The sequence below is a fragment of the Hippopotamus amphibius genome, chromosome 1, assembly GCF_030028045.1.
Source record: "Hippopotamus amphibius kiboko isolate mHipAmp2 chromosome 1, mHipAmp2.hap2, whole genome shotgun sequence".
In the NCBI taxonomy this organism is placed as follows: domain Eukaryota; kingdom Metazoa; phylum Chordata; class Mammalia; order Artiodactyla; family Hippopotamidae; genus Hippopotamus; species Hippopotamus amphibius.
This window is the reverse complement of record NC_080186.1, coordinates 115753010-115778681: the sequence shown is the minus strand read 5'-3', so window position 1 is coordinate 115778681 and position 25672 is coordinate 115753010. Positions and strand designations below refer to the sequence as shown.

The 25672-nt window shown below is 49.6% G+C and overlaps 2 long non-coding RNA genes across 3 annotated transcripts; one reads left to right on the top strand and one right to left on the bottom strand.

Annotated features, from left to right (window-relative positions):
- Positions 1–783: 783 nt before the first annotated feature.
- LOC130846135 (uncharacterized) lies at positions 784–3376 on the bottom strand. The gene is made up of 2 exons (XR_009051518.1): positions 2806–3376; positions 784–1482 (listed from the first exon to the last, which is right to left on the bottom strand). It is a non-coding gene; the product is annotated as an uncharacterized LOC130846135 (long non-coding RNA).
- Positions 3377–9798: 6422 nt separating this feature from the next.
- LOC130846124 (uncharacterized) lies at positions 9799–25333 on the top strand. Of its 2 annotated transcripts, XR_009051515.1 has the most exons (4): positions 9799–9934; positions 12004–14747; positions 14870–18254; positions 20338–25333. It is a non-coding gene; the product is annotated as an uncharacterized LOC130846124 (long non-coding RNA). The 2 variants fall into 2 exon arrangements; XR_009051514.1 differs by having other exon boundaries at positions 12004–18254.
- Positions 25334–25672: the final 339 nt, after the last annotated feature.

Genomic DNA, 25672 nt, shown 5'->3' with positions numbered 1-25672 from the left:
AGAGGCCTGAAAAGAGAGGTAAGTATAGCAAAAACACTCAACTATATCAATGAGTGGACTAATTTGTGAGAGAAGGATTTCGTGGAAGGGGATGCGTGTAGTGGAAGCAATAGAACCAAGAAGTTTGGATTCCCTGTGGGTTTAAATTTTCTTATTAGGCCGATATCCCCAGAATTTAGGGACTTGAAATAAGAGGGCAGTGAGGGAAAAATAGCCCAGGAGAATCCCAAGCTGTAGAAAAATGGGGGCTATGACGTTAATAGAAGATTGACTGTGGATGTGTGTGTGCTGGTATATGATTGGTACATAGACTGTCTCCTAATTACACGTCGTTACTTCAAGAAACTTTGGTCTTTTCTTTTACACGTGGAGGAATTTTGAAGGCTCCCACCTCCACTGATGTTGACCCTTAAGCCCTTGGAGTGTGTTCTCCGAATTTCAATTTATTTGCCTTTACACTGTAGCTCTTGGCTGGGTGTTCCCTTGTCCCCTCTGCACCTACATTTTCTAGATGGGCATTATATGCCCCTGTTTCCAAAGTATGTTCTCATTTACAATGGATGTGGGGATGTGTCAACCTGCTGCAGAAGCGCCCATCTCCCCTCCTCACCTTGGCAGGACCATCGTAAATATCCCTTAGCTCAGAAGCACCTCTCCCATCCCTTCTTCCCTACCTGCACCCACATGCCCAGCTCTTCTAAGGTCCTGGGTTAGGGACCCGGACACATAATCTGCAGGAATTTAACATTGCCAGATGAGGAAATAATCAACCCGAGACATTAATGCTAGAGGAATTGTGTTTAATTGTTTAGAAGACAAGAGCAGAAATGACGGCTGATAGGAAAACAGCGTCCAGGCATGCTGCCTAAGTGTCCAAGAAGCCGACAGGGTGGAGTGCGTACATGTCAGCCAAGATGATTTGACGGTTTAGAACCAGATCCGCATCTGAGATGGAAATTGCAGCTGCTTTAATAAGACTTCATGATCCAGGAAGCTGCCGTCCTGGGGCTGCCTTTCCCGGAAGCGTGGCTGCATCCAGAAGGCCAGGGATGAGGGGGGCTGGCGGCTGGCTGGCGGAGAGAGGGGAGTGGGCTTCATGGTCTCTGTTCTCCCGGGGGCTCGGCATCGCGACACATGCCCAGGGCTTACTTCTGCTTGGACTTGTGGCACTGCTGAGGGGGTGGGCACTTCTGTTGGCACTTAGAGGGCAAAGGGCTCCTTGCAGTTGGGTGGAGGCTGGCAAGGCTGCTTGGTCTAGAGAGGGGGTTTAGCAGTCCTTAGGTGGTGGGTAGCACTGCTTGGGTGGGGGGCAGCACTGCTTGGGTGGCGGGCAGCACTGCTTGGGTGGGGGGCAGCACTGCTTGGGTGGCGGGCAGCACTGCTTGGGTGGCGGGCAGCACTGCTGGGGTGGCGGGCAGCACTGCTGAGGTGGGGGGCAGCACTGCTTCTGCTTCTGCTGAGACATTCCGGGCTGGGTGTGCGCTGGAAGTGGAAAGACACACAAGTGAGGACGCTGGAGCCTTAGAGGGTTTTGGCTCAGGAGAATATCCTGCCCTGTTCACACCTGCCCTGCATTGCCTTGCCTGGTAGCTTCACTGATTTAAGGTGTGTGTTTGTGCATGTGTGTGTGTCTGTATAAATTGTAGCTACAGTTTGTAAGCCACTGCAAACTCTTTCTGAGACATATACAGTAACATGGAAGGAAGGAAGGAGAGAAGGAAGGAAGGCAAAAGGGAGGAAGGTGAAGAGAAAGGGAGACAGGTAAAAGAAAACAAAAGAAAATTGTAAAGGGGACCGGGGGTGGAGAATGCGAGAGGCAGGGGAGAACGAGAGAGTAAGAAGTAAAGAAAGCCAAAGAGAACAAAAAGTGAAACAGTACCCCAGCCAAAGCGTGGAATCCAGGAAAGGTTTTCCTGGGACCCTAGTCCTGGCTAATCCATTAACCAGCTGTGTGACTTTGAGGTGCTTAACTTCTCTGTACTTTTCTTAAGGCTTTTGTAAGGGTGGAAAGGAGCATAAGTAAATCCATAGACACACACACACACACACACACACACACACACACAGAGAAATGTGTATACGTATATATGTGCATGCTCAGACGCACACGCACACAAGTACCAGCACAAGTACCACACAAGGAAGGATTTCAACTTCTTAAATAAATTCCTAACAATCTTAAAAGAAAGGCAAGGAGCATCTTAACCACTTTGCAAGAGAATTCAAAGAAAAGTGGCATCTAGAGACAAAAAGGACCTCTTGACTGGACTCAATTACATTTCAGGAAAGCAAAACTCAGAGAGGGAAGTAATTGTTCCATAGGCACTCAGCACCGAGTGCTCCCTGACTCCCAGAGCAGGACCTGGCCACTGGGCCACATCCTCTCGTCCCCAGTGCCCTGAGCTCCCCGGGGCCTCTGCAGCCCTGCTCTCCTAGGGGCTCTCATCCTTCTCTGCACGCGCCTTTCAATTAAGGGCAGCCGTGCCCTGAGCTGGTGCCTCCCTCTCTGCCCAGCCCTGCTCAGCCCCTGGCCACACACAGCACCCACAGCACCCACGCCAGCAGGAGCCTCCGACACAGGGCTCCCGGCAGAACCTCCTCTCCCGTCTCAGCCCACCTCCCCAGAACCTTCAGCTCTTGACTAGCAGCCGCAGGTAGGTTGGTCCCAAATTGAGAGCGGATAGAGAGGCCCAAGCGAAGCCTTTCTTTCTGACCAACCACCCAGAGCTCCAGCCCCAGCTGCCAGCAGAATGGGGACCACTTGGAGCCAGGCTTCCAGGAGAGGCACTGCTTGGCCAGACTTACCCTAGTTGACCAGGATCTGGTGCTTGGAGATGTGGAAGGCTTTAGGATGCTCAGAGCCTGTCCACCTTTTATACATCTCCAATCCCTGTCCGAGGCCATGAGGTGGCCCAAGACTGGGGTGTCCTAATTAGGCCGTAGTCACAATAGGATGCACGTGGCCTTCCTCGAACTTCAGGCTTTACTCAGCCCCTGGGCTGGCCACTTCCTTCTGGGTTTGGCGCGATTTGGGGATGACTGTGCCTTCACTCTGGCCCTGACCCCACTTCCACCTCACTTTATGAGGCCTGGCTGCCTGGGATTTGCCAACCTGCTCGTGCTGTTTGACTTTGAACCTTAGTATCTGGGATGCTCCCAAGCAAGCATTCAGGCGAGTGCTGGGTTATGGGGGTTTGAAGGCCGTGGTACTGATGTTCATGTTGGTGGGGAAGAGCTGGGCCTGGGGGCGGACATACAGAGAGCATTGTTTTAAGGGAAATGACAATGCAGGGGTGAGGGGTCTCTGGGAGACCCGTTAAACTCAGCAAAGTTCTTTCCTTGGCTTGACCCAGATGCAGAGCCACATTCAGCCTGAACTGGGGTATACACAGGGCAAGAGGCTTTGGTGTTTCTCCAATTTCATAGAAGCAAAAAATGGGGGCTGTAGCTCCTATCCTGCCTGCGTCTGAGGAAAACATTAGGCGTCATGAAGAGAAACTGGGTGGTTACAGCAGAGAGGGCTTCCCTCTCTACGTGTGTTGAGGTCACACAGGCTCCTGGGTTCCCAGGGAAGCAATTATCATAAGGTGCGCCGGGTGGGGAGCTGGAAGCACTGCCTGGGAAGGAGCTGCTGGAGGAGTCACCTGGGCTGGCTCCCGGATTCCGAGCTCCCAGGGCTTCAGGCCTGATTCTTCCTTCCTTGTCCGGTCAGAGATTGATGACAAAGATGGATGACGCAAGTCACGGATTTGCATGCAATGCATGAAACAGCATCTGACAAAGGATGAAACATATCTTTAAAAAAAAACCCAGTGGTGTTCAGACTGGGGCTCTGAGCTTTACCAGTTGGTGACTTTGGGCACTTAACATCTTTGAACCTCAGCTTCCTCATGGGCAGGACAGGATAACACAATTTGCATGTCAGCTGTACGCGTTACAATGGACAGCATATGTAAAGCATGTGCACAGTGTTTGGCACAGAATAAATGCTCAGTGATGGTCAGGTGCTCTGTGGACTAGGGCTCTGAAGGGCAAACACACTCTCAGGAGAATGGAGTGGTTCGTTGCCATGTTTGAAGGCAAGTAGAGGCACTTGCTCCCAGTGTCCTAAGACCTTGACCGAGAGAAATGGAAACAGGCAAGCTAGTCCTGAGGAAGGCACGTTTCACATCTCACGTCTGGCATTTAGCCACAGCTCTGCTCAAAGCCTGACAACATCCCTAGGTCTTGGGAATTCAACAGCTACGCTAGACGACAAGCTTAGAAAGCAGTGGTCTCTGTCCCGGGACTCGCCGGGAGGGCCGGCTGTGCATGGGCAAGGCGCTGAGGGAGGCCAGAGGAGCCCAGGCCTTCCTGGGACAAGGAACCCTTCCACCTGGTGTCACTGTGACAGTAGCAACCCCGAGAGCCTTGCAGAGGGATGTCAGCTCATGTCCCCAGTAGCAGAGAAGAAAGACAATGTGGGGCAGTTATCCTGGGACAACCACTGATTCATCAAGAAGAAGTGCCCTCACGCCACGCGCTGCGCCCTGGGGACGGCAGTGAGCAAGGAGGGCCAGACTCTCGCTGTTCCCTCAGTTAATTCACAGCCCCTTTTGCACCTTCTCCTCCAACTGCTTGGATATGTTTTGGTTGTTTGATGTGGATGAGCTGAAGCCTCAAAGTTGAATATTGCAGTAGCTGTGCCTGGGCAAATAGAGACAATGTGAACATCAGCTTCTGCATGAGTTTTGGGTGTTACAACCTGTTGATCTTTTGTGGCCTAATCCCCCACTGCCCAGAAGAGCTGCTTTGTGGCGCAGTCCGCTCTCTCAAGCATGCATTACGCAGTATTGCGCTACCACCGGAGGACAGAGGAATGGGTCATCTAGAGCCACCGAGAAACCTAAAGGCCTTTCGTGGGACTTTGGAATGGTGCTGTTCACTGACTTTCACTAGCATCACTCTTTCTCTTTCTTCAAGGCTCTGTTTGTCATGTACACACACACACACATACACACTCAGATGGAAGATACCACCGTGACTTAGGAGGTTTCAGCAGACCTGAGCACAGGCCAAGCCCACTGTGTCTTCTGTGCCAAGCGTCTGTGACAGAACACCAGGCTGCGGCCCATGCCCTGACATGCAGGGGAAGCCAGAGCCAACCAAATGGGGGCCCACCCACAGGCAGGGCTCCCGACAAAGGATTCCTGGTGGCTGGAGCTGCAGCCTCCCTCTTGAAATCCATCACCAGTAGGGATTCTCCTGGGTCTCAGCTGGGTGGGTGCCCAGCAGCGGCGGGGCTGAGAGATGACTTCACTTTCCCAGGGGGCTTTTGGAAAAGGTACACAGGAGGGCCAGGGCTCCACTGCCTGTTAGAATCTCTGCTTGAGTTGCTAATTCAGTCCTTTGCATTTGAGTTATTCTCCTATTACAGCTTCGAAAGATTTAATTGTCTAAGGTTACTGAACAGGATGTAAGAAGGGAGGATGTGAACCTGCTTTGCCAGACTTCAGGATGGGTGTGTCTTCTTTTTCATGCATCACACCACCTTCTAGGGAATTCTTTTATTTGGAAGATGTGACTGTATTCTTCCCTGAGGAAGGCACACTTCTTTGCAAGCCCTCAGCATCATCCCCTGCATCCTGGGATCTCTGTGCTTGGAAAGTCACTCAGGGTCCATGGACAGACAACCTGCTGGAATGCTGCAGCAGCCTGGGGAAAGGTCTGGACTCTATGCTCTGGGGCCGTGCACATGAGCAGGAATGCGAATGTGCACGTGTGTGCTGGTGCATCCAGGGGTCTGTGAGTGCATGTTGGTGTGCGAATAAGTATTTCCAGGTGATGGACAGCGATGGATTGCGTGTCAGCCTGTGGTGTGCCGTGGCCTCACGTGAGGCCTCAAGAATGAATACATGCGGGTGTATGAAATTGAGTGTGCAAGAGTGAGTGTGCCCAGGGCCCATAATCAACAGGTATGAACAGATGTCGCTGAATCCATAGTTAAAATATTTAAACACCTTCTGCAACAGGGGACAAATAGAGTCTGCACCAACTGCCCTGCCTGCCAGCACGTGCCCCCAGCCTGGCCTGTGTCCAGCTCAGTCCTACAGCTTCGAGAATCTAGGAGGCCGATGCCTGTGACAGCTGGGACCTCTGCGACGCTGCCCCAGCTTCTGTCCTCAATGCTCAGTGTCAGTCTCCAAACCTGCAGAATTTAATTTGAATAAAAACCAAATGTGTGTCACTTCTATGAGTGTGTAAACACTTCTTAGTGTGTGACTCTGGGAACCTTCTACCTTTGTCTTCCCAAGGGATCGGTGTGTTGTAAATTCTGGAAAGATGCGATGCAAGCTTTATGCTCCTTCCAGTCACAAACACATTCAGAGCACTTGCCGTGTTCCAAAGAGTCTGGAGCAGCTTTTGAATCTCAGATCCACCACCACCAAGCTGTGGTTCCTGTGAGCAAGTAAGGAGCTTATCTGCACCTCACCCCTCCCTCTGATGGGAAGAGCAGGACCCACTTCCATAGGGTGGAATAAGTGTGTGTAAGTGCTTGACATATGCTGTGCCCTGTATCTGTTTTCTCAGCTTCTCAGCCTCCTCCAGGGTTGAAGGCCTGTCTACAAAAGTCATGTCTGGCTGTGTACAATGAAGGGAAAGATCTCTGTGCACCACAGAAGCCAAGGACTGCCTCAAGAGCAGGATCTAGCGTGGGCAGGTGTTTAAAAAGAGAAGATTCTGCAAGAAAAGGGAAACCACCATACAGGGTGATGCCGGCTTAGACTAAATCTCGCTTCTGCCTGTGAACACCCCTCAGACCCTTTGCCCTGCACAATTGGTCCTTGTCCTTTCCATCAGGATGTGTCCTGCCCCTCACACCTTTGTCCGCTAAAGGTGTGGAGCCTGTGTCCTCAAGTTGGTGGCAATCAGGGGAGGGTCTTGCTGTTCTGTCAGAAAGTGGTGAATAATAATAAAAGCAACAGTGGACATTCATCCAACACTTGCTATGGATTACGTGCTATTTACAATTTGTTTATTTTGCTTCATTGAACACCCCTCTGCCTCACCCCTCAGGAGTCAGGTATTATTCCTTCCACTATACAGATGAGAAAAGTGAGACCTAATTAGTTTATGTGATTTACTCTTCTATAGGGATGGATCTGGGATCCAAACCCAGTATGATGAGATAAAAGAAAAATAAAATTAAGTGCAGCTCGGAGAGGTGACATTAAACCTTCTCTTAAGTTTTTGGGTGAGGGTGGGTGAGGAAAGAGAGAGTAAGGATCCAAAAGAGAATTTGGGGGGAGGTCACGTATAGGAGTTAAGAGAGGAGATATTTGGAAATGGTGCCGAGTGATGTGTCTGAGTGTGGGGCAATGCTTAACTGTGCTCCTCATTTTTAGGGAGCTCAGTTAATGTGTATACAGTTTTTCAATATTTCTTTTGTGTCATACTTGAGCTCAGTTGAATGAAACACTCTGGGGAAAATGTATGCGTGACATAGGTCAGGAGACTGGAGCCAGCCTGCAGCTTTCTCTGCCTTTCGGCGGGTGTGGAGGGCTCCAGCGGCCACCTGCTCTCAGCACCATGGACCTGGGCTGAGACGCGGGAGGGCTGGCCTCCTGGGCACACCTGGCACTCGCAGCCTTGGCTCCTGCTCTGCATAGTCCTGGCTTGCGCTCTGCCTGTCACCCAAATCCCACTGCCCTTCCATTCTGAACCCCCTTTTTAATGTGTCCCTTGTGGATAGATGTATTGTGGGAGCCCTGTGTTGGATGCCATGATGACAAAGACAGCCAGGTTCTCCTTCCTCCCCTCAGCAGCCTCCAGTCTTCTCTCTCTGTCTCCTCTGAATTCCAAGGGCATGATTGAGGTGTCTGTAGCTTCCAGTTATCCATTAATTAGATGCCGTCTTGTCTAACTGTGCTTTGTTATCGTGGAGGCCTCCGCTTGCTCTTCTTATGGAGATCATGAAACCAAGAGACCCAGAGCCCCGTGTGTGCGTCTGTGTGTTCACAACATCCATCACATTTAAGCAAACGTGAGAGGGAGGTGCTTACCAAAGATGCACCGCTGGGTTGCTGGATCTCATTGATGGATTGGAATGGATAAATAGATGGATGGATGGAGCATAGCTGAAAGGTATGAAAAGAGATGATGGAGGAAGAAGAGACCATCCGACCAGGGAAGCAATGCTAAAACTTCAGTCTTCAGCTAATTCTGAATTCTACAGGGACTGCAACATATGTTGGGGGAAATCCAGATTTTTAGATTAGGTTATGATCCTTTCTGGCTCCTTTTGGGGACTTCTGCTGGTTTCCAGTGACTTTCCCCTGTAGCCAGAGGCCAGAAAAGGGAGGCCAGTGTCGGAAAAAAGATTCAAATTCCTCATTTTGTGGACTATTCTGTGAGAGAAGCATTTGGGGGAAAGGGATGGATGTAGTGGAAGTAATAGAACCAAGAAGTATGGATTCCCTGTGGGTTTTAATTTTCAGGTGACTCCAATACCCCAAGAATTTTGGGAATTGAAAGTCAGAGGGCAGTGAGGGAAAAATAGCCCAGGAGGATCCCAAGCTGGAGAAACATGGGGCCTTTGATTTTAATAAAAGATTGACAGTGGATGTGTGTTTTCTGGATATATGATTGTTACATAGACTTTCTCTAAAGTACACATGTGGTTGGCCTGAAGACACTTTGGTCTTTTCTTTTCCTTGTGGGAGAATTGTTAAGGTCTCTCCTCCATTCATTTTGACCCATCAGCCCTTGGAACATATTCTCTGAATTTCAGTTTATTTACCTCGACTCGACTCTGTAGCTCATGGCTGGTGTTCCCTTTCTCTTTCTGCGGCTCCGTTTTCTAGACGGGCATCATCTCCCCTGTTTCCAAGGGGTGTTCTCATTTTCCATGGACGTGGGGATGTGTCAGCAGCCGCAGAAGCCCCCATCTCCCCTCCTCACCTGGCAGGACACTGGCAAATGCGCCTCCACTCGGAAGTGCCTCTCCCATGCCTTCTCCTCTACCTGCACCCACACGCCCAGCTCTTCTGAGGTCCTGGGTTAGGGAGCAGGATACAAATGCTGCAGGAATTTACAACTGCCGGATGAAATCATCGAACCGAGACCTTAATGCCAGAGGAATTGTGTTTAATTGTTTGGAAACCAGGAGCAGAAATGAAGGGTGATAGGAAAGAGTGTGCGGGCGCGCTAGCGAAGTGTCCAAGAAGCCGACAGGGCCAAGTGGCTACAGGTCAGCAAAGATGATTCGTCGGTTTGGAACCAGATGCTCATCTGAGATGGAAACTGCAGCTGCTCATGAATAAGACCTGGAGATCCAGGAAGCTGCCGTCCTGGGGCTGCCTTTCTCCCAAGCGTGGCTGCATCCAGAAGCCGGGGTGAGTGGGGCTGGCTGCTGGCTGGCGGAGAGAGGGGAGTGGGCTTCATGCTGTCTGTCCTGCCGGGGGCTGGGCCTCTGGTCATGTGCCCAGGGCTTACTTCAGCTTGGAATTGTGGCACTGCTGAGGGGGTGGGCACTTCTGTTGGCAGTTGGAGCAGACAGGGTTCATTGAAGTTGGGTGGAGGCTGGCAAGGCTGCTTGGTCTTCAGAGCTGAGGTTAGCAGTCCTTAGGTGGGGGGCAGCACTGCTTGGGTGGGGGGCAGCACTGCTTGGGTGGCGGGCAGCACTGCTTGGGTGGCGGGCAGCACTGCTTGGGTGGCGGGCAGCACTGCTTGGGTGGCAGGCAGCACTGCTTGGGTGGCAGGCAGCACTGCTGAGGTGGGGGGCAGCACTGCTTCTGCTTCTGCTGAGACATTCCGGGCTGGGTGTGCGCTGAAAGTGGAAAGACACACAAGTGAGGAATTCTGGAGCCTTAGAGAGACTCAGCCTGGGAGTACCTCTTGCCTTGTTCACACCTGCCCTGGTTTCACCTTGCCCTGGTGGCTTCACGGATTGAAGGTGTGTGTGTGCATGTATGTGTGTAGCATAAATTGTAGCTGAGGTTGTAAGCCCCCGCAAAGTTGTTTCTGCATCAAATAAAGAAACATGGAAGGAAGGAAGGAGAGGAGGAACAGGGGGAAAGGGAGAAAGGAGAAGAGAAACAGAGACAGGTAAATGAAAACAAAGGAAGATGTAAAAAGAGAGAGAGAGGGAGAGAGAGGAGATGATGCGAGAGTAAGAAGGAAAGACAGGTGGAAAAAAAACCCAAAAGTAATACACTGCCCCAGCAAAAGTCTGGAATCCAGAACAGAATTTCTTGGGATCTGAGTCCTGGCTAAACCATTAACCAGCTATGTGACTATGATCAAGTTACTTAACTGCTCTATACTTTTCTAAAGGCTTTGGTAAGGATTAAATGAGCATATAAAAATCCACATAGACACACATAAATATGTAGGTCCTTACATATGTGTGTGTGCAAACACACACACACACATGAGTACCAGCACATGATGAGTCCTGTTGTAAGGATTTCAACTTATTAAATAAATTCCTATCAACTTTAAAATGTTGGCAAAGACCGCCTTAACCGCTCTGTAAGAGAATTAAAAGGAAAGAGGAATCTAGAGATAAAAAGGTCCTTTTAGCTGGACTCTTAATTACAATTGAGGAAAGCAAAACTCAGAGAGGGAAGTAATCGTTTCATAGGCACTGAGAAGAGAGGGGTGGAAACAGTGCTCCCTGACTCCAAGAGCAGGACCTGGCCACTGGGACACATCCTCTTGTCCCCAGTGCTCTGAGCTCCCTGGGGCCTCGGCACCCCTGCTCCCTGAGGAGCTCTCCTCCCTCCCTGCACTCTCCTTTCCCTTAAGGGCAAGCCTGACCTGAGCTGCTGCCTCCCTCTCCTACCGAGCCATGCTCAGCACCTGGCCAGGCACAGTGACCACAGCACACACCCCAGCAGGAGCCTCCGACACAGGGCTCCTAGTAGAACCATCTCTCCCATCTCAGCCCACCTCCCCAAAACCATCAGCTCATGACTTGCAGCCCCAGGTAGTTTGGTGCCAAATGCCCAAACAAAGCCCTTCTCTCTCACCAACCACCCAGAGCTCCATCCCCAGCTCCCAGCAGAGTTGGGGACCACATGGAGCCAAGCTTCTAGGAGAGGCACTTCTTTGCCAGACTTACCCTAGTTCACGAGCACCTGGAGCTTGGAGATGCTGAGGGGTTTGGGATGCTCAGAGACTGCACAGCTTTTATACATCTTGAATCCCTGCCTGGGGCCATGAAGTGGCCTAGGATTGGGGCGTCCTAATTAGGCCATAGTCACAATAGGATGCACATGGCCTTCCTCAAATTTCAGGCTTTATTCACCCCCTGGAATGGCAACTTCCTTCTTGGTTTTGGGACTTGGGGATGACTGTGTCTTCACTCTGGCCCTGACCCCACCTCCACCTCACTTTATGAGGCCTGGCTGCCTTGGATTTCCTAAGCAGCTCGTGACTTTTGACTTAGAACCTTGGCATCTGGGATGGTCCAAAGCTAGCATCCAGGACAGTGCTGGGTGTGGGGGGTGTGAGGTACATGTTCTGGGATGTTCTGCTTGCTGGGGGAGGGGGGCCAGGGATGGACATGGTAGGGTACACAGAAAGCATTGTTTTATGGGGGTAGAGGCTCTCTGGGAGACCCATTAAACTCAGCAAAGGTCTGACCTTGACTTAAGCTAGACTCAGAGCCACACCCAGCCTGAATTTGTGAGTAAACAGGGCAGGCAGCTTTGCTTTTTCACCTATTGTAATATAAGCAAAAAATGGGGGCTGCATCCCTCTGTCCTGCCTGCTTGTGAGGAAACCATTAGGCTTCATGAAGAGAAACTGGGTGGTTACAGTGGACAGTGCTTCCCTCTCTCCATGTGTCTACGTCACCCAGACTCCAGGGTCCCCAGGGAAACGATTCTCATAAGGTGCGCCGGGTGGGGAGCTGGAAGCACTGCCTGGGAAGGAGCTGCGGGAGGAGTCACCTGGGCTGGCTCCTGTATCAGAGCTCCCAGGGCTTCAGGACTAATTCTTCCTTCCCTTTCTTGTTAGAGATTCCAGGTCAAAGAGAGATGACGCAATGATCGGACTTGGGTGTAATGCATGAAACAGCATCTGACAAAGGATGAAACATATCTTTAAAAAAAAACCCAGTGGTGTTCAGACTGGGGCTCTGAGCTTTACCAGTTGGTGACTTTGGGCACTTAACATCTTTGAACCTCAGCTTCCTCATGGGCAGGACAGGATAACACAATTTGCATGTCAGCTGTACGCGTTACAATGGACAGCATATGTAAAGCATGTGCACAGTGTTTGGCACAGAATAAATGCTCAGTGATGGTCAGGTGCTCTGTGGACTAGGGCTCTGAAGGGCAAACACACTCTCAGGAGAATGGAGTGGTTCGTTGCCATGTTTGAAGGCAAGTAGAGGCACTTGCTCCCAGTGTCCTAAGACCTTGACCGAGAGAAATGGAAACAGGCAAGCTAGTCCTGAGGAAGGCACGTTTCACATCTCACGTCTGGCATTTAGCCACAGCTCTGCTCAAAGCCTGACAACATCCCTAGGTCTTGGGAATTCAACAGCTACGCTAGACGACAAGCTTAGAAAGCAGTGGTCTCTGTCCCGGGACTCGCCGGGAGGGCCGGCTGTGCATGGGCAAGGCGCTGAGGGAGGCCAGAGGAGCCCAGGCCTTCCTGGGACAAGGAACCCTTCCACCTGGTGTCACTGTGACAGTAGCAACCCCGAGAGCCTTGCAGAGGGATGTCAGCTCATGTCCCCAGTAGCAGAGAAGAAAGACAATGTGGGGCAGTTATCCTGGGACAACCACTGATTCATCAAGAAGAAGTGCCCTCACGCCACGCGCTGCGCCCTGGGGACGGCAGTGAGCAAGGAGGGCCAGACTCTCGCTGTTCCCTCAGTTAATTCACAGCCCCTTTTGCACCTTCTCCTCCAACTGCTTGGATATGTTTTGGTTGTTTGATGTGGATGAGCTGAAGCCTCAAAGTTGAATATTGCAGTAGCTGTGCCTGGGCAAATAGAGACAATGTGAACATCAGCTTCTGCATGAGTTTTGGGTGTTACAACCTGTTGATCTTTTGTGGCCTAATCCCCCACTGCCCAGAAGAGCTGCTTTGTGGCGCAGTCCGCTCTCTCAAGCATGCATTACGCAGTATTGCGCTACCACTGGAGGACAGAAGGAATGGGTCATCTAGAGCCACCGAGAAACCTAAAGGCCTTTCGTGGGACTTTGGAATGGTGCTGTTCACTGACTTTCACTAGCATCACTCTTTCTCTTTCTTCAAGGCTCTGTTTGTCATGTACACACACACACACACACACATACACACTCAGATGGAAGATACCACCGTGACTTAGGAGGTTTCAGCAGACCTGAGCACAGGCCAAGCCCACTGTGTCTTCTGTGCCAAGCGTCTGTGACAGAACACCAGGCTGCGGCCCATGCCCTGACATGCAGGGGAAGCCAGAGCCAACCAAATGGGGGCCCACCCACAGGCAGGGCTCCCGACAAAGGATTCCTGGTGGCTGGAGCTGCAGCCTCCCTCTTGAAATCCATCACCAGTAGGGATTCTCCTGGGTCTCAGCTGGGTGGGTGCCCAGCAGCGGCGGGGCTGAGAGATGACTTCACTTTCCCAGGGGGCTTTTGGAAAAGGTACACAGGAGGGCCAGGGCTCCACTGCCTGTTAGAATCTCTGCTTGAGTTGCTAATTCAGTCCTTTGCATTTGAGTTATTCTCCTATTACAGCTTCGAAAGATTTAATTGTCTAAGGTTACTGAACAGGATGTAAGAAGGGAGGATGTGAACCTGCTTTGCCAGACTTCAGGATGGGTGTGTCTTCTTTTTCATGCATCACACCACCTTCTAGGGAATTCTTTTATTTGGAAGATGTGACTGTATTCTTCCCTGAGGAAGGCACACTTCTTTGCAAGCCCTCAGCATCATCCCCTGCATCCTGGGATCTCTGTGCTTGGAAAGTCACTCAGGGTCCATGGACAGACAACCTGCTGGAATGCTGCAGCAGCCTGGGGAAAGGTCTGGACTCTATGCTCTGGGGCCGTGCACATGAGCAGGAATGCGAATGTGCACGTGTGTGCTGGTGCATCCAGGGGTCTGTGAGTGCATGTTGGTGTGCGAATAAGTATTTCCAGGTGATGGACAGCGATGGATTGCGTGTCAGCCTGTGGTGTGCCGTGGCCTCACGTGAGGCCTCAAGAATGAATACATGCGGGTGTATGAAATTGAGTGTGCAAGAGTGAGTGTGCCCAGGGCCCATAATCAACAGGTATGAACAGATGTCGCTGAATCCATAGTTAAAATATTTAAACACCTTCTGCAACAGGGGACAAATAGAGTCTGCACCAACTGCCCTGCCTGCCAGCACGTGCCCCCAGCCTGGCCTGTGTCCAGCTCAGTCCTACAGCTTCGAGAATCTAGGAGGCCGATGCCTGTGACAGCTGGGACCTCTGCGACGCTGCCCCAGCTTCTGTCCTCAATGCTCAGTGTCAGTCTCCAAACCTGCAGAATTTAATTTGAATAAAAACCAAATGTGTGTCACTTCTATGAGTGTGTAAACACTTCTTAGTGTGTGACTCTGGGAACCTTCTACCTTTGTCTTCCCAAGGGATCGGTGTGTTGTAAATTCTGGAAAGATGCGATGCAAGCTTTATGCTCCTTCCAGTCACAAACACATTCAGAGCACTTGCCGTGTTCCAAAGAGTCTGGAGCAGCTTTTGAATCTCAGATCCACCACCACCAAGCTGTGGTTCCTGTGAGCAAGTAAGGAGCTTATCTGCACCTCACCCCTCCCTCTAATGGGAAGAGCAGGACCCACTTCCATAGGGTGGAATAAGTGTGTGTAAGTGCTTGACATATGCTGTGCCCTGTATCTGTTTTCTCAGCTTCTCAGCCTCCTCCAGGGTTGAAGGCCTGTCTACAAAAGTCATGTCTGGCTGTGTACAATGAAGGGAAAGATCTCTGTGCACCACAGAAGCCAAGGACTGCCTCAAGAGCAGGATCTAGCGTGGGCAGGTGTTTAAAAAGAGAAGATTCTGCAAGAAAAGGGAAACCACCATACAGGGTGATGCCGGCTTAGACTAAATCTCGCTTCTGCCTGTGAACACCCCTCAGACCCTTTGCCCTGCACAATTGGTCCTTGTCCTTTCCATCAGGATGTGTCCTGCCCCTCACACCTTTGTCCGCTAAAGGTGTGGAGCCTGTGTCCTCAAGTTGGTGGCAATCAGGGGAGGGTCTTGCTGTTCTGTCAGAAAGTGGTGAATAATAATAAAAGCAACAGTGGACATTCATCCAACACTTGCTATGGATTACGTGCTATTTACAATTTGTTTATTTTGCTTCATTGAACACCCCTCTGCCTCACCCCTCAGGAGTCAGGTATTATTCCTTCCACTATACAGATGAGAAAAGTGAGACCTAATTAGTTTATGTGATTTACTCTTCTATAGGGATGGATCTGGGATCCAAACCCAGTATGATGAGATAAAAGAAAAATAAAATTAAGTGCAGCTCGGAGAGGTGACATTAAACCTTCTCTTAAGTTTTTGGGTGAGGGTGGGTGAGGAAAGAGAGAGTAAGGATCCAAAAGAGAATTTGGGGGGAGGTCACGTATAGGAGTTAAGAGAGGAGATATTTGGAAATGGTGCCGAGTGATGTGTCTGAGTGTGGGGCAATGCTTAACTGTGCTCCTCATTTTTAGGGAGCTCAGTTAATGTGTATACAGTTTTTCAATATTTCTTTTGTGTCATACTTGAGCTCAGTTGAATGAAACACTCTGGGGAAAATGTATGCGTGACATAGGTCAGGAGACTGGAGCCAGCCTGCAGCTTTCTCTGCCTTTCGGCGGGTGTGGAGGGCTCCAGCGGCCACCTGCTCTCAGCACCATGGACCTGGGCTGAGACGCGGGAGGGCTGGCCTCCTGGGCACACCTGGCACTCGCAGCCTTGGCTCCTGCTCTGCATAGTCCTGGCTTGCGCTCTGCCTGTCACCCAAATCCCACTGCCCTTCCATTCTGAACCCCCTTTTTAATGTGTCCCTTGTGGATAGATGTATTGTGGGAGCCCTGTGTTGGATGCCATGATGACAAAGACAGCCAGGTTCTCCTTCCTCCCCTCAGCAGCCTCCAGTCTTCTCTCTCTGTCTCCTCTGAATTCCAAGGGCATGATTGAGGTGTCTGTAGCTTCCAGTTATCCATTAATTAGATGCCGTCTTGTCTAACTGTGCTTTGTTATCGTGGAGGCCTCCGCTTGCTCTTCTTATGGAGATCATGAAACCAAGAGACCCAGAGCCCCGTGTGTGCGTCTGTGTGTTCACAACATCCATCACATTTAAGCAAACGTGAGAGGGAGGTGCTTACCAAAGATGCACCGCTGGGTTGCTGGATCTCATTGATGGATTGGAATGGATAAATAGATGGATGGATGGAGCATAGCTGAAAGGTATGAAAAGAGATGATGGAGGAAGAAGAGACCATCCGACCAGGGAAGCAATGCTAAAACTTCAGTCTTCAGCTAATTCTGAATTCTACAGGGACTGCAACATATGTTGGGGGAAATCCAGATTTTTAGATTAGGTTATGATCCTTTCTGGCTCCTTTTGGGGACTTCTGCTGGTTTCCAGTGACTTTCCCCTGTAGCCAGAGGCCAGAAAAGGGAGGCCAGTGTCGGAAAAAAGATTCAAATTCCTCATTTTGTGGACTATTCTGTGAGAGAAGCATTTGGGGGAAAGGGATGGATGTAGTGGAAGTAATAGAACCAAGAAGTATGGATTCCCTGTGGGTTTTAATTTTCAGGTGACTCCAATACCCCAAGAATTTTGGGAATTGAAAGTCAGAGGGCAGTGAGGGAAAAATAGCCCAGGAGGATCCCAAGCTGGAGAAACATGGGGCCTTTGATTTTAATAAAAGATTGACAGTGGATGTGTGTTTTCTGGATATATGATTGTTACATAGACTTTCTCTAAAGTACACATGTGGTTGGCCTGAAGACACTTTGGTCTTTTCTTTTCCTTGTGGGAGAATTGTTAAGGTCTCTCCTCCATTCATTTTGACCCATCAGCCCTTGGAACATATTCTCTGAATTTCAGTTTATTTACCTCGACTCGACTCTGTAGCTCATGGCTGGTGTTCCCTTTCTCTTTCTGCGGCTCCGTTTTCTAGACGGGCATCATCTCCCCTGTTTCCAAGGGGTGTTCTCATTTTCCATGGACGTGGGGATGTGTCAGCAGCCGCAGAAGCCCCCATCTCCCCTCCTCACCTGGCAGGACACTGGCAAATGCGCCTCCACTCGGAAGTGCCTCTCCCATGCCTTCTCCTCTACCTGCACCCACACGCCCAGCTCTTCTGAGGTCCTGGGTTAGGGAGCAGGATACAAATGCTGCAGGAATTTACAACTGCCGGATGAAATCATCGAACCGAGACCTTAATGCCAGAGGAATTGTGTTTAATTGTTTGGAAACCAGGAGCAGAAATGAAGGGTGATAGGAAAGAGTGTGCGGGCGCGCTAGCGAAGTGTCCAAGAAGCCGACAGGGCCAAGTGGCTACAGGTCAGCAAAGATGATTCGTCGGTTTGGAACCAGATGCTCATCTGAGATGGAAACTGCAGCTGCTCATGAATAAGACCTGGAGATCCAGGAAGCTGCCGTCCTGGGGCTGCCTTTCTCCCAAGCGTGGCTGCATCCAGAAGCCGGGGTGAGTGGGGCTGGCTGCTGGCTGGCGGAGAGAGGGGAGTGGGCTTCATGCTGTCTGTCCTGCCGGGGGCTGGGCCTCTGGTCATGTGCCCAGGGCTTACTTCAGCTTGGAATTGTGGCACTGCTGAGGGGGTGGGCACTTCTGTTGGCAGTTGGAGCAGACAGGGTTCATTGAAGTTGGGTGGAGGCTGGCAAGGCTGCTTGGTCTTCAGAGCTGAGGTTAGCAGTCCTTAGGTGGGGGGCAGCACTGCTTGGGTGGGGGGCAGCACTGCTTGGGTGGGGGGCAGCACTGCTTGGGTGGCGGGCAGCACTGCTTGGGTGGCGGGCAGCACTGCTTGGGTGGCGGGCAGCACTGCTTGGGTGGCAGGCAGCACTGCTTGGGTGGCAGGCAGCACTGCTGAGGTGGGGGGCAGCACTGCTTCTGCTTCTGCTGAGACATTCCGGGCTGGGTGTGCGCTGAAAGTGGAAAGACACACAAGTGAGGAATTCTGGAGCCTTAGAGAGACTCAGCCTGGGAGTACCTCTTGCCTTGTTCACACCTGCCCTGGTTTCACCTTGCCCTGGTGGCTTCACAGATTGAAGGTGTGTGTGTGCATGTATGTGTGTAGCATAAATTGTAGCTGAGGTTGTAAGCCCCCGCAAAGTTGTTTCTGCATCAAATAAAGAAACATGGAAGGAAGGAAGGAGAGGAGGAACAGGGGGAAAGGGAGAAAGGAGAAGAGAAACAGAGACAGGTAAATGAAAACAAAGGAAGATGTAAAAAGAGAGAGAGAGGGAGAGAGAGGAGATGATGCGAGAGTAAGAAGGAAAGACAGGTGGAAAAAAAACCCAAAAGTAATACACTGCCCCAGCAAAAGTCTGGAATCCAGAACAGAATTTCTTGGGATCTGAGTCCTGGCTAAACCATTAACCAGCTATGTGACTATGATCAAGTTACTTAACTGCTCTATACTTTTCTAAAGGCTTTGGTAAGGATTAAATGAGCATATAAAAATCCACATAGAGACACATACGTACACACATAAATATGTAGGTCCTTACATATGTGTGTGTGCAAACACACACACACACACATGAGTACCAGCACATGATGAGTCCTGTTGTAAGGATTTCAACTTATTAAATAAATTCCTATCAACTTTAAAATGATGGCAAAGACCGCCTTAACCGCTCTGTAAGAGAATTAAAAGGAAAGAGGAATCTAGAGATAAAAAGGTCCTTTTAGCGGGACTCTTAATTACAATTGAGGAAAGCAAAACTCAGAGAGGGAAGTAATCGTTTCATAGGCACTGAGAAGAGAGGGGTGGAAACAGTGCTCCCTGACTCCAAGAGCAGGACCTGGCCACTGGGACACATCCTCTTGTCCCCAGTGCTCTGAGCTCCCTGGGGCCTCGGCACCCCTGCTCCCTGAGGAGCTCTCCTCCCTCCCTGCATTCTCCTTTCCCTTAAGGGCAAGCCTGACCTGAGCTGCTGCCTCCCTCTCCTACCGAGCCATGCTCAGCACCTGGCCAGGCACAGTGACCACAGCACACACCCCAGCAGGAGCCTCCGACACAGGGCTCCTAGTAGAACCATCTCTCCCATCTCAGCCCACCTCCCCAAAACCATCAGCTCATGACTTGCAGCCCCAGGTAGTTTGGTGCCAAATGCCCAAACAAAGCCCTTCTCTCTCACCAACCACCCAGAGCTCCATCCCCAGCTCCCAGCAGAGTTGGGGACCACATGGAGCCAAGCTTCTAGGAGAGGCACTTCTTTGCCAGACTTACCCTAGTTCACGAGCACCTGGAGCTTGGAGATGCTGAGGGGTTTGGGATGCTCAGAGACTGCACAGCTTTTATACATCTTGAATCCCTGCCTGGGGCCATGAAGTGGCCTAGGATTGGGGCGTCCTAATTAGGCCATAGTCACAATAGGATGCACATGGCCTTCCTCAAATTTCAGGCTTTATTCACCCCCTGGAATGGCAACTTCCTTCTTGGTTTTGGGACTTGGGGATGACTGTGTCTTCACTCTGGCCCTGACCCCACCTCCACCTCACTTTATGAGGCCTGGCTGCCTTGGATTTCCTAAGCAGCTCGTGACTTTTGACTTAGAACCTTGGCATCTGGGATGGTCCAAAGCTAGCATCCAGGACAGTGCTGGGTGTGGGGGGTGTGAGGTACATGTTCTGGGATGTTCTGCTTGCTGGGGGAGGGGGGCCAGGGATGGACATGGTAGGGTACACAGAAAGCATTGTTTTATGGGGGTAGAGGCTCTCTGGGAGACCCATTAAACTCAGCAAAGGTCTGACCTTGACTTAAGCTAGACTCAGAGCCACACCCAGCCTGAATTTGTGAGTAAACAGGGCAGGCAGCTTTGCTTTTTCACCTATTGTAATATAAGCAAAAAATGGGGGCTGCATCCCTCTGTCCTGCCTGCTTGTGAGGAAACCATTAGGCTTCATGAAGAGAAACTGGGTGGTTACAGTGGACAGTGCTTCCCTCTCTCCATGTGTCTACGTCACCCAGACTCCAGGGTCCCCAGGGAAACGATTCTCATAAGGTGCGCCGGGTGGGGAGCTGGAAGCACTGCCTGGGAAGGAGCTGCGGGAGGAGTCACCTGGGCTGGCTCCTGTATCAGAGCTCCCAGGGCTTCAGGACTAATTCTTCCTTCCCTTTCTTGTTAGAGATTCCAGGTCAAAGAGAGATGACGCAATGATCGGACTTGGGTGTAATGCATGAAACAACATCTGACAAAGGATGAAACATATCTTTAAAAAAAAACCCAGTGGTGTTCAGACTGGGGCTCTGAGCTTTACCAGTTGGTGACTTTGGGCACTTAACATCTTTGAACCTCAGCTTCCTCATGGGCAGGACAGGATAACACAACTTGCATGTCAGCTGTACGCGTTATAACGGACAGCATATGTAAAGTATGTGCACAGTGTTTGGCACAGAATAAATGCTCAGTGATGGTCAGGTGCTCTGTGGACTAGGGCTCTGAAGACCAGGGCAAAGCACACTCTCAGGAGTATGGACTAGGTCGTTGTCACATTTGAAGGCAGGGAGAGGCACTCGCTCCCAGTGTCAGAAGACCTTGACTGAGAGAAATGGAAACAGGCAAGCTAGTCCTGAGGATGGCATGTCCCACATCTCAGACCTGGAATTTAGCACAACCCAGATGAAAGCCTTCCAACATCCCTAGATCTTGGGAATTCACACTACCACACTAGAAGACAGGCTTGGAAACCAGTGGTCTCTGCCCTGGCACTCACTGGAAGGGCCAGCTGTGCATGGGCAAAGCATTGAGGGACACCTGAGGAATTAGGCCTTCCCAGGACAAGAATCCCTTCTGCCTGGTTCCACTCTGACAAAGCAACCCCGAGAGCCTTGGAGAGGGATTTCAGCTCAGGTTCTTAGTAGCAGAAAAGAAAGACCGTATGGGCTAATTATCCTGAGATAACCACTAATTCATGAAGAAGCAGTGGGCTCACACCATGCGCTGGGCGCTGGGATCGGTGGTGAACAAGGATAGCCAGACCCTCACTCATCCCTAAACTGCTTCATATCCTTTTGTCCACCTTCTCCTTCCAACTCTTTAGATGCTTTTCAATTGTTTGGCTTGGATTCGCTGCAGAACTCAAACCCAATGTTGCAGTAGCAGTCCCTGCATAAGTAGAGAAAATGTGAACACCAGCTAATCCATGAGTTTTGGGTGTTACGTGCTGTTAATCTTTGCTGGCATAAGCCCCCACTACCCAGAACAGTTGTTTTTGTTCTGGAGTCAGCTATCTCAAGCATGCTTTAGATAGTGTTGCTTCTCCCAGCAGAGGACAGAAGGAATGGGTCATCTAGAAGCCACTGATAAAACTAAACTCTTATCCTGAGCCTTTGGTATGGTCCTGTTAACTGACTTTATTTAGCATTGCTCTTTCTCTTTCTCCAAGCCTCTCTCTCTCTATCTCACAGACACACACACACACACACACACACACACACGTGAGTCTCCCCGTACTCTAGCACTAAATGTTTGTGGCGGCATAAAGCCAGTTCTCAGTATATTTGATGGCATGGGAGGTGCTGTTTTCTACCAATTTCCAAAACCCACGTACATACTCACTACCTACCGTAGGTCCCCGTCTAGCAGGCATATGGCCCTGGTGCTTTTGCATGGCTCCTATACTTGATGGTTCCATATGGCTCTTGAGGATTTATTTTTCCCCTTCAGATTTCCCTTGGTATTCATCTCATCCTCATTTTACCTACATGAACATGAACATGATGGCGAGGTAGTTAGGATAAGAGGTGCGTAACAGAGGAAGGAGGTAGGTTGGCGACCATGCTCCCCAGGCTGTCTCTCTTGCAAGTAGACACTTGTTCACTTGGTTTCTAGTTCTAGGCACCTGGTGGCACATTGTGCCTGAGAAAGACCAGGATCTAGCTGGGTAGAAGGTCAAGGGGCTGAGCTTTGTAGGGATCTAGTCAGTCATCAAATGTATAGGAAACGGATACCATGCCCAATACTCTGGAGTCTGGGAAACTGAGTGACATACAGGCCCAGCCATCAAGGAATGGATGATATTCCTGGGGCGATAAAGCCAGCCCAATGTGACAGAGGTACTGGATCTGGGAGGCAGAGACCAGGTGTCAGGACCTGAGGGATGCTATGGAACAAGAGAGGCACAGGACTCAGAGGAGTAGTCACCCCTCTGGGCTGAGTCAGTGTTGACAGTGAAGCATCAGGGCAGATATGAAAAGCTCCTTGACAGCAGGTTCCTTCATGGCAGACTCTGTATCCTGGTATCTATCAAGGTTCCGGCTCATATTCGGAGTTAAATACATTTCTGTGAAATGAGTGAGGATATTCCAGGCAAGGGAATATGGACTGAGAAAACATGTGAAGATGGGAAGATGCTATGTGGGTTGGGGTGAAAAAGGAGGCCAACCTGGCTGGAGGTCAGTGCTGGTGAGCCACAGGCAGTGGAGGTGGGACTGGACACTAAGGAAGGCAGAATAGCTAGGAGAGCTGAAGAGTTGAAGCCAGGAGAGCTGGAACTGCAGGGTGGAAGGCACAATCAGGAGGCCTAGGCATTGACTCTAAATACTGCAAAGAGGCCCCTTTATCACAAGTCATACACTCTTTAAAAAATTCTATTGATTAGCTTAGAGAGGCAGCTAGACATTGGCTTAGAGTTAGAAGGTCTGGGTATATTTCTGGCTCTCACAATAATTAACTGTGAGCTTTTGGACAACTGGCTTCCCCTCTGTGGGGCTCAGATTTTCTGCTCTGTAGAACATGATAATCCCTAAGGCCCTCTCCAGGTGTAAGCACAGTGTGATTTTCTCATTGCGAACGGGAGCCAGAGGAGGGACATGACTAAAAATGTGTTTGGAGGCCGGTGTGGCCACAGTATACACAATGAGGTGGAAGTAGGCATGAGGTGGGTGAGATGGAGGCGGGGAACCTGACCTAGGATGGCAAGAATAGGAGTGGAAAGGGGGAGACAGGTTTAAGAATGTTCTTGAATTAAGAACACACAGCACTGGAGGACTAAGAGAATGGAGGGAGACGAAGGGAGGAGTCAGGGGAACCCTTCTGATTCTGAGTGACAAAAATGGGGAGTGCAGAGATTAGCACTGGGAGGAGGAAAAAGGAAGACAAAATGCCTGTCCATATATGTTGTGTCCAGTATAGCAGGACCCCCAGGGAGTTGTGGTTACCATACAGTGTATACGCACTGCTACATATCATATGTGTGCTGTATATAAATAGTGTGTATATATTCTGTATATTGTATATACACTGTGTATAAATAGTGTGTATACAGTGCTATATATTGTATGTACACTATATAAAGAGTGTATACACTGCTGTATGTGCACTATATACAAACAGCATATATACATTGCTGTATATTGTATACTGTATATAAACATCGAGTACACACTGTTGTGTACTGTATGCGCAATGTATATGAACAGTGAGTACACACTGCTGGGCAGCAGTAGCGGAGGGAGTGATGAGGGAACAGGAGGGAGAGTTCACCTGCTGAGTGCCAGGTTTGGGCTGAGCCCTGGAAAGAAACACAGAAGGCAAAACAAGGAAGCTCTTGGTCCAGAGGTCCCATCCTCCTTCCTGGTAGCAGGGCTTGGTCAGGGAACAGGGAAGCATTCTAGACTAGCAGGCGCCAGGGCTGGAAGGAGCCCAGGAATCAGAAAAAAATACTCCCAATTCCTGTTTCAAGGACTGTGTCAACACTTGATGACACTCTCAACAAGCTACTGAGAAATGAGAAATGTTGCTATTATATATATATATATATATATATATATATATACACTTTTTCAGATTCTTTTCCCTTATAGGTTCTTACATAATATTGAGTATAGTTCTCTGTGCTAAATAGTAGGTCCTTGTTATCTAGTTTATATATAGTAGTGTGTACGTGTTAATCCAAAACTCCTAATGTATCCCTCCCTGCTTTCCCCTTTAGTAACCATAAGTTTGTCTTTCTATGCCTGTGGGTCTGTTTCTGTTTTGTAAATAAGTTCATTTGTATCCTTTTTCTTAGATTCCACACATAAGGGATATCACATGGTATTTGTCTTTGTCTGGTTCACTTCACTTATTATGGTAATCTCTAGTTGATCCATGTTGCTGCATGGCATTTTTCATTCTTTTTTATGGCTAATATTCCACTGTATAACATACCACATGTTCTTTATCTATTACTCTGTCGATGGACGTTTAGGTTGCTTCCATGTCTTGACTATTGTAAATAGTGCTGCAATGAAAATCGGGGTGCATATATCTTTTCGACTTATGAATTTCTCCGGATATATGCCCAGGACTGGGATTGCAGAATCATATTGTAACTGTAACTTTAGTTTTTTAAGGAACCTCCATACTGGTCTCCGTAGTGGCTGCACCAATTTACATTCCCACCAACAGCGTATGAGGGTTGCCTTTTCTCCACATGCTCTTCAGCATTTAGTATTTGTAGATTTTTTGATGATGGCCATCCGGAACTGTGTGAGGTGATACTTTATTATAGTTTTGATTTTCATTTCTGTAATAATTAGTGATGTTGAACATCTTTTCATGTGCCTGTTGACCATCTGTATGTCTTCTTTGGAGAAATGTCTCTTTAGATCTTCTGCCCATTTTTCAGTTGGGATGTTTATTTTTTTATATTGAGCTGTATGAACTGTTTGTATATTTTGGAAATTAATCCCTTGTTGGTTGCATCTTTTGCAAATATTTTCTCCCATTATGTAGGTTGTCTTTTTGTTTTGTTTATGGTTCCCTTTGCTGTGCAAAAGCTTTTAAGTTTAATTAGGCCCTATTTGTTTATTTTTGTTTTTATTTCCATTACTCTAGGAGATGAATCCAAAACGATATTGCTGCAATTTATGTCAAGGAGTGTTCTGCCTATGTTTCCTCTAGGAGTTTTACAGTATCTGGCCTTACACCATCCAGTCTTATCATTAAAGAATATGGAAAATGTGAGGTAGACAAGGGAAGTGACTTATGTGGGGTCACAATTTATAAAATGCCAGAGTGAGGACTTGAACTCTGGGTACCTGACCAAAACCCAAACCAAACCAAAAGACAACCAAACAAACAAAGAAAAGAGGACTTTGGCTGAGGTCAAAATCTTAGGAACTTCTCTTCCCTTTCTGCCTGCAACCTCCCCTCACCCCACCCCCCGCCCACCCCGCACCACCTTAAAGCCAGGTCTTTGCAGTGACAGCAGGACCAGGCTTGTGCGCACCCATGTCCCACATATCTTCTCCCAGACTCTCCCAGTCACAGTGCGAGGCTCTGGCTTGCCCCTCTCGGCCTGCCCCTCTCCTCAGGAGACATGCTGCGGCCTGCACCATGACCTCATTGGGATAGCACCTATTCTCTCTTGCCTCTAACCAGCCTTTCAGATCAAAGCGATTAATCCCTTCAAGTCACCTCTCCCCTTCCTGACTCTTAAGAAGCCCCCAATTGTGAGAAGTGAGTAATTCACCTCC